Raw genomic sequence first — 10,322 nt, 5'->3', positions numbered from 1 at the left:
TTTTATTAAATTTTTCGTATACATCTTTACTAAAATTATAGATGTTATAAACATGTATTGGATTATATGATATTTTGAACTAATTTTTTTATTTTCTCCAATATGCCTTAAATTATTAAGTGACATCAATAATTTTTATAAAATATATATTATTTTTTACAAATAATCATTTCATAAAATTAGACAAACGTGCTTTGCACGTTACTCCCACCTAGTATATATATATATATATATTTATATAAAGATCGATGCTTGCATATTACAAGCTAGCTCTCATGCATGCATACGTCTTCGACCTGTTTGTTACAAGACGAAGGGGGAGATATACGAGAAAAAGATCATGCATGAAGGGGAAGTACTCGGCCAATGGAGATACGTACCCTTTTGCAGATCGATCATGCCGATCGAAGAGCCCTCTAGCTAGCTGGTAATCCTCCAATATTATAAGCCCCGGTTTTTAGTAATAGTCCTTCATTAATTTGCTTGTCTTAAGAGCTAGCTTATCCTTCATTAATGGTTTAATTATGTGCTTAATTGCCCTACTTCATCGATCGTCTATATATATATATATATATATATATTTTACAACCTACGCTCGCTTGCTCGATCGGCTAGGCGCTAGAGTGTGCTGTTAGTTTTTAGGATATGCCTCATATATATCTATCTATAATAATAAATGTCTATCACATTGCTACAGTAATGAACAGTGAGTTCTAATTCTTTTTTTTTTTTTTCCGTGTACATAAAAATTTACACTACTTTACATTCCATGTAACATTGTTTACATTCAGTACAAAGTGATCGTAGCCGTCGACCACACGATCACTGTCGTGCAAACCAGAGAGAGATCTGAGGTGATGGATTTGGCCATTGATCATGCGAGGCTGAGGATGAACGAGGTGCTAATGGCTCTGTTACTGAGGCTCGACCCAGTGCCCGGTGTTGATCCATCGTTGAGGGGCGGGAGGAGGAAGGTGAGCCGTCAAATCGTGGGGTTGCAGGAAGTAGTGGACGTGATTTCAGAAGTTTTGTCGTCGGAACCCACGAATATGTGGCACTGGAAGTCGCGTCCAATGGATCGCACCGGAATGCCGTTACTTGGTGGACAAAGATCTGGTTCAATGCCTAGGATCAAAGCACAAAGCCGCCTCCGCCGTTGTGTCGCGCTAAGGAATGAAGAAGAAAAAGAAAGAGAAGCGACTAATAACAGAATGAGGAAGAAAGCAACAGGAATGAAGAAGAGAAAGGAAACGGCGCAGGAGAGAAGAAGAAAGAGGAAGAAAAAGGAGCCCTAAAGTCTTCTACATGATGCCGTTTGGAGGGATCCACTAGGTCGGGTTTAAGTGCTACGGGCTGGCTTAGGTTTAAAGGGAATTCGGCTTAAATCATAATAAAAACCCATTGAAATAAAATCCACTCAGAAAATAAGGTTCTAAGAAAGTAAAAAAGGCACAACAAAAATAATTAAAAGTTAAGTAAAAACACTACAATTCTATATTAATAAAGTAAACCATAATAAATAAATATAAATAATCTTTCCATACAATACTTAAAATAATTAAAATCATAAATGAACCCAACAAATAATATATTAAATTTAAAACAAAAGAGTCATAAACCATAATGAATAAAATAATCTTTCCATACAAATACACGTAAAAAGAAAAATACACAATAAAAAAATAAATAAGAGCCAAATAAAAACACAACAACTCAATATTAATAAAATAAAATAATTAAAGTCCAACATTAAACTAATTTAAAATAAAGATCAATTAAAATGCAAAATAGTAATTAATACCAAAAAAACACATCAAATTCATAAAATAATTTTTTTCATTCTTACAGTTTCTATACTATACATAAAATATTTTTTTATTTTACTTTTTTTGTAAATTAATTATTTATACATTTATTCATTCTCTAATCCCATTAAATATTTAACATATAGGAGCATCTGAAGTTTATAGAGACTGTTGTAGTACAAGTTTCAAAAAAATAGTTGATAATTCAACTTGCTGCAGATTTAGAAATATTCAATCAGCAGCAACACAAAAATTTCAATGTTCTCTCTATTGACCCTGTGCAATATGGCTAAGAACTACAATGATCATGAAAATAAAAATTATGTTTGTATTTCTGTTTGTTTGTTCAAATTTGCTCTGAATAAATTTTTATATAAAATAATAAAAAAACACAACTAAACAAATGTGTAGAGCACGTTTGGCCTCCACTAGTTATATATATATATATATATATCTCCACATCATGCAATATATGGCCTCTAGCTAGCCGGATTAGTAAATAATGTCAACATGCTGATCATCATGTCAATGGGCGGGTTGAATGACATTAATTTCTATATATTTTTCAGAGACCATGCATGCAATCGGCCTTGCATGTGCTTCGATAGGTACGTACATAAGCCAAGCTGCATGCATCGAGCACTTGATCCTTTATGAATTCTAGTGAGGTATTTATAACCTAACTGGCAGTACTACTCCAATCTAATCCAATTAGTGATCATGAAATAGTACTGGAGGGTGGGGAATGCGATGGTACTGGCCGAGTAAAGATATTCTTTGTGTGTTTGTCGTTATTGTAACATCTTTATTATGCTAATTAATTAAGGGAATTGAAAGAAAACATTCAATATTGCTAATAATATTCATGTAGTTCAGACCAATTCATATATGCAACATTAAATATTATTTATGCTAGCTGTGGGCCCCTGATAAAAAATTGAAATTATCTTTATTTTTGAATATCTGAAGAGAAATGTTGTTTTTCAAATTATTAGATTCTATGATCACTTGATCAAATGAATGATTAAATCACTTCGAAGCAGGATTTAAATTAGCTTTTCAATTCTTTTATGCTTGGACCGCAAATTGCAGCTCCATGAGTACTCATTCATTCACGGGAAAAAGCAGCATACGTGCCATGCAGAGATCAGTGCAACTCATGAAAGTCAGATACATTATTCATTTATCTTATCTCGATCAACAAGATGAATTAATTCTTAGAATAAGATTTTGTAGCAGCTAGCTAGCTCTCTATATATATAGGACGGTCCTACTGAACTTTCAATATGAGATCAAGGAAATATAAAAACACTTCGAGCTAGGACTGATTAATTGAAATATCTACCCTTCTCAATATATATATATATATATATATATATATAAGAACTGTTACAGACAAAAAGAAATTACATAAAAATAAATTTACAAATTGATATAATTTTACGTGATTTGTTAGATCTATTTTACTATAAAAGTAACTTAACAATTTAATGTACGTACTGCAATAAATCACGTTAGTATGTAGATTTATTTTTATATAATTTCTTTATGGTTAAAGTATTTATATATATATAGAAGTACTTTAGTAATACACAGTTGTCTTCAACGTACACAAAACAAAATAAAAGGAGTAAGAGAGTTAAAAATTAAGGGCCTCGATCCCACAGTAAAGAACAATATTTCAATAATTGTATTAATTTATAAGCTGCTAGCTAGCTAGGGACATGAGTAGTAGTACTGTTCCTCAGCTAGTTAAGGGTTGAAAGGATAACAAGAAAATGGTTCATTTTGCATTATCTGATCTACCATGCAAGCATATTATAAATTTCTTCAGAAATCTCATTTGTTTTGAAGATGTTGCATGAAACTTTCAACAGTACTAGCATTTTGAATTTGTAGCAAGCTGCCAACATTTATCTCATTATTTATATAAATATTTAATATATTTTAAAATTCTTAAGTGCTGATCATATCGTGATATGGAAAAGTGTAATTGAAAAGGTCAAGAACCATCATATATATATATATAATCAGCCAAAGCAATAATCTATAAGTCTCAATTTGATTATATTAGTGATTAAACATACATGTAAGATCAACAGTTTTTACATATCCATCGATGGGGCCGGCTGGGAAGCTGTAAAATTGGAAGAAATAAAGAAGTTTTTACATGTATGATTCATAGGGTTGTAATCGAGTAGAGCCGATCCAGTCTTTGACTTGTCAGGCTCAGCTCGACTCAAAATACTCAAGCTTGAGATTTTTTTTTATTCTTTATTTGAGCTCGACTCGATAAACTAAGCTTTCAACTCGAACTCGAGTTCGAGTTCGTCCCACAAATGAGTTTGAGTCTAGTCAAGCTCGAGTTTGAGCTCAAATTATTTATTTTTTTATTTTTTGAATAAGATTTAATAATTAATAACTTAAATAAATAAATAAAAATATCTAATATTGAATTTATACAACGTAGAACCTCTATTAAATTATAAAATTTTTAAAAATTGATAAATAATTAATATCTAACTAGTTGATATTTATCCAAAATAACAATATAATATATGCCTATATATATTATTAATACATACACTTAATATGGTAATATATATCTATTTCATATATGGTTCCCATATATTAGTATATGAAATTATTAAATTTTACCGACTAATTATCATACAAATTATAAAATATACATACGAAACATATTCACTATATAGGCATAAGTAATTAGATTACATATTATATATTTAATTATAAAAGTGGTATGCTTATATTATTAGCTAATACATATATATACATAAGTGTATGTATATATTTATCAATATATGAATGAGTTTTAATCGAGTCGACTTGAGCATAAACGAGTGGGCCTTAACGAGACTTAGCTGAGTAGAGTATGCGTTATTTACAAATCGAGTGTGTATCTGCTTTCACGAGTTGAGTTCGATTTGATTTGAACTGAAAGAGTATCAAGTGGGTTATCGAATAGACTGGTTCATTTACAGCCCTATGTATGAACAGTACACGCCATATGTAGCGGGATTATTAATGTAACAAACTGTAAAATGAAAATAAAATAGAAAATCCATTGAAGCTTATTTTTAAACAAATGTTGAGTTATTTTAGATTTATGTGTGTTTTACATGATCCATTGAGAGTGTTCTTAGAATTTTAAGAGCACTCCCAATGGATGACATTGTATTTAATTACATTTATATAAAAAATAACCAATTATTTGTTTAAAAAGGAGCTCTAATGGATAATGTACTTAATCTTCAATTTTTTTTTTTTTTTGTACAATGATCTCACTCATTTAGTTAAGTGTTGTTAATCCCAACTTATTCCATGAGTTGTTGCCTATTGCTTGCTAGTTTTTGTTCAAATTTAGAGGTTTTAATGGCCAAATTTTGGTGGGGGCAAAAACGGGAGGAGTGTCGAATTCATTGGATAAGTTGGCAACATATGTGTGCAGGAAAGAGTAGAGGATGGTTGGGCTTTAAGGATCTTAGAAGTTTTAATCTTGTTCTTCTCGCTAAGCAAGGGTGGCGGTTGATACAAAATGAGAACTTGGTGCTGTACAAGCTTCTTAAAGCTCGATATTTTTCTCAATCAAATTTTTTGGACTCTAGCTTGGGGCATGTCCTTCTTATACATGGCGGGGCATTTGGGAGGCGAAGCGGTGGTTACGGGAGGGCTGCTTTTGGCGGATTGGTGATGGGCAGACTATGAAGATGTGGCAGGATCCTTGGGTCCCGGGACATAGGTCATTGAGTGGTGAGCTGGATTCTGCTACACATTTGAATTATGATGTCGTGGCTTCTCTATTTCTTGGAAATGCTAGGGGGTGGAATTTTTCCAAGCTTAAATCTCTCTTCAATCCAATGGTTGTGGCTGATATTATGAAGGTCATGATTTTTCCTCCGGGTACTGCTGATAAGCTAATTTGGGGTCCAAAGCGAAGTGGTATTTTCTCTATTAAAAGTTGCTATAAATTGATTATGAACAAATCTAGTGATAATACAGCTAAATGCTCCTCAATGGGGCGTTATACGCATTTATGGAAAGCTTTGTGAAGACTTCCTGTTCCTAATAAACTTAAAATCTTTGCTTGGAGGGCTTGTAAGTACAGTTTACCTTTAAAGACTAATTTGCTAAAAAAACATGTAATCCCCACTGCAACTTGTAATTTCTGTCTTCACTCTGATGAAGATTTATTGCATGCTTTATTTGGTTGTGCCCAGATTCGGTCTTCATGGATCTAGTTCTTTCCTTCTATGGCAACTTTTTCACCAACTAGTTTTATAGATTTGGCTTTGTCTGTTGCTGAGGCTCAAAATATTAATTCTCTGGCTATTTTTTTCTGCATTGCTTGGGCTTTCTGGTTTAGGCGCAACCAATGGGAGTTTGACCATGTTTGTTTGAGTCCTAGTCATGTTATTTCTCATTCTTTAGGTTTGTTGTAGAGTTATAAATCGGTTGCTCTTAAATCTCAGCCCCAAATCTAACATCATTTCTGTTGGCAGCCTCCCCCTTTTGGGGTTCTTAAACTCAACACTGATGGTGCCCTGTTTTCAGATATTCACAAGGCTGGTATTGGGGTCCTTCTTCACGATTCTGCTGGTAAAATACTCATGGCTGCTTCTAAACTGGAATTAGATGTGATTGACTCGGAAGCTGTGGAATTGTTAACTATATTCCGAGGGTTACAGTTGTGTTCTACAATGGGAATCTCACATCTTGTCGTGGAGAGTGACTGTTTGCTTTTAGTAGAAGCTTTACAACAAAATGCTATGCTTAATTCTCTGCTTGGAAACTTGTTCTCAGAAGTGCAGCATCTCTCTAGTCATTTTCATAATGTTTCTTTTACTCATGTGTATAGAGAAGCTAACATAGCAGCACATTCACTTGCTAGATATGCTTGGCGAGTGGAGGATATAGAAATGTGGTGGGATAGTATTTCAGACTGTCTTTCTCAAGCCTTATGGTTTGATAATTGTCTATAATTGTTTCTATTCAATGATATTGTTATGTATCTATCACAAAAAAAAAAAAAAAAAAAAAAGTTAAGTGTTGTTAATCCATATAATTTGTTTTTTATTCGTTTCTCTTTCCACATACTTTGTCTTCCTCTTAACACTTGTTAGATGAAATTGACTTTAATATTTTGATAGATGCATAACTCGGAATAAAATTATCTGCCATGCTTCTAATATTTATAATTTTTCTCTTAAAATATACTCGAATTTTTTTATTTTCTTCATCTTTTGATTTTATTTTTAAATATTTTGCATATAATTTTTTTTTTTAATTTTGTTAAATTTTTTGTGTATAGGACAAAATTATATTATATCCTATATGAGTAGTTATTGCAAATATTAAAAGAATTGAGATATTGTAAATTCATTGGTAGTTAGAAAGAATATTTGAAATTAATAAAATAGTTAAAAAATATTTAAATGATATAGAGAAAAGAATAGATAAATTGATGTATAATATATTGTAAAAGTCATTAGTTAAATTAGAAAAAAAAAAGTGAATTTTGGGATATATTATAAGAAAAATATACACCGAGTGCTCTAAAGAGGTATAGTTATAGGGTGTACAAATCTCGCCAACTCACTTAAAAAAAAGTGGGGTCCATAATTAAAAATAATAAATTTTTAATGTGAGTTCTAGATTTATCCATATTTTTCAAAAGAAATACACGAGACTTGTATATTATATGACTGCAAATTTCACTTCTTTACATTAATATTGAAGATTGGATTTTACCATCATGCTAACACCATGTGGTGATTATTTGGAATTTTCTCATGCGACAGATAATTAGGAGTGCAAAATCTATTTTCTCTATGTTGTTTAAGTTTTAAGACTATGAAAGAATCAAGAGCGAGTTCTAGAAAAAATATATAAGCTCTCTCATGGATTGAAATAATCTTTCTTTTTTAATGTAAACTTTATATTTATTCACTTTTTTAAAATAGTTTGTACGATAATTACACATTCCACGACTGTAAATATCATTTCTTAATAAAAAAATATGAATCATCGTTGATCAAGGAATTGTCATCTTGGTTAGCTAAAGAGAGGATATTAACATGATTTCGAAAAAAAAAAAAAAAAAACCTCTAATCCGAAAATGAAAAATTAGAATTTGGATACCCTTGTCGACTCTTTTTTAGCATGTGTGAAAGCTGTTATACTTTCACTTTGATTAATGAATCTACTACTTTATCCATATATATATATATATATATATATATATATATAAGATAATATTTTCATTATCTTACATTATTTTAATTGCCTTTTCAAAAAACAAATCTATTTTTGAAAATATATATGCAGCAAACATTAATAATATGATATCTTCATTTTGTAAACTACTGTAGTACCGATCGCCGTACGTTCTTTGACATAAAAATATAAAAATTAAAAATATCATAATTACAATATGACTTTGAGAAAGATTCAAATGAATAAAATTAATATTTTCAGGTTTTTATCGATTACGATCCCTTTTGATTAGTCTTATCCGTTCTTTTTCAGATCTTTCTTAATTTCCTTTAATATTTCGAGTTTTCCTTTTTGGGCTTATTATTTATATATAAGAAGTTAGCTAACTAGATTAATGTAATGATGATGATGAGTGTGAACCATGAAGCATCCAGACAGAATTAGAACCTAACTAGCTATACATAATCCGGTGAAATGGATGTGTACTTTTCATTTAGACTTTTAATTTGTAGTACTTAGACTAAGATTAAGGCGTCATTGTCAACTTTTTATATATAGTTACAGCTGGTTTGTTGAATTACCTTTTGTTTTGCTCATCCAAAGTCAAAGACCCAAATTAGGTATCACATTCTAATTAAAATTAGGTGTCCTTCTAGCCATATTATCTATAAGGAGAGACTATGCCAGCATTAACTCTATGAGAACTGCTATAACCCCAAAGAGATTCTATAAAAATAAATTATATATTAAATATATACGTACTTTATAATCACTACAAGAAAAATAGATATTTGCGACTAATTTTTTCAATGAAATAAATCATTTCATTGGAAATAACTGGTCACAAATAAACAATTTTCTTATAGTGAATAAAAGTAGTTTTACAATCTAATGTATCATTTCAAACTATATCAGTTTGTAGATTTACTTTTATAGAATTTTTTTGTGATTACAAATAAGTAGTTTTCTTGTAGTGAATAAAAGTAGTTTTACAATCTAATGTATCATATCAAATTACGTCAGTTTGCATATTTACTTTTATAGAAATTTTTTGTGATTACATCTAAGAAAATATATAATTAACCAGTTAAGCTAACTTTCTTTCTTTTTTCTTTCTCATAGTTAAGACCTGACTAATTAGGTTTTAAAATTAGGTATGTTGAATGAAGATCAATTAGAGACGTCCCTCGTACATGTCTTTTTATAGGATACCTCAATCCCACATCTTACGAATAAAATTCTAATAATAACCGGACCCAATCGGCCAGCTTGTAAAGGTAACAACGTCTAGAAAATCCACCCATTACCCTAAAAGCGATCGATGGACGATTCGACTAAAAAAGACTGAGGAGCAGATGACCAGATCATGTTGATGAACAAAGCTCCACCAGTTCTGATAAGTACTCTTTAATTCGTCTGAGCTATTATATATATATATATATATATATATATATATGTAAAAAAATATGATGTTTATTTTTATTTAAAGGAAATATATATATATATATATATGTAAAAAATGTTTTTGTGATCACGTATAATTTATATGGAAAAGTCATGAATCTTATATTTATATACAGTGGAACTAATTGGGATATTAACACGTACATGATGATCATTTCACCTGATGAATCTGATCTAACCTTAACCTAAATCATTTGATTTCGTCTCAACTCCTCGATTAATCGTTATCTACACTTCTCATCACCTAAGTGCATGACACCACGTCGCCATAGAAATACTCCTCCCGCGCGCAGTCTTCATGATATTAATGTTCATCACTCTTCTAGAATTTGTTTTTCATATGCTACTATTTTTTTCATATATCTAGAATTTGAGATTCTTTTTTGGGGTTTCTTTGGTTTTATTTTTGCCGTTATGTATTGGAAATTTTTATTTTATTTGGTTTGTTGATTTGGTTGATTTTTGAGTTAATTAATTTTCTTCATCTCATGTTCGTTTATGTTGTTCTATAATAAATCAATTTGTTTTGACATTTTGTGTTGAATGAAGAATAAATCTCTTTCATTGATTTGTGAATGGATTGTACATGTGTTGAAATAAAAGGTGGAGGCTACAATTGTACCATATGATCTGCACTATACATGGAAAGTAAATTTGTACATTGACTAAGAAGAGAAGGTAAGAGATCTGTGACTTATATGAATATAATTGTTGTAATACTCCCATTCAAAGTGGTGAATGAAGCTCTATAATGCCCAACTTGCCAACAAAATGATGAAATAAGTCACAACCAAGCTGTGCTTTAGTGAAAATGTTAGG

Source organism: Carya illinoinensis, chromosome 8, assembly GCF_018687715.1.
Source record: "Carya illinoinensis cultivar Pawnee chromosome 8, C.illinoinensisPawnee_v1, whole genome shotgun sequence".
NCBI classification, from domain to species: Eukaryota; Viridiplantae; Streptophyta; class Magnoliopsida; order Fagales; family Juglandaceae; genus Carya; species Carya illinoinensis.
The sequence above is the reverse complement of the archived record's forward strand: the minus strand, read 5'-3'. Positions refer to the sequence as shown.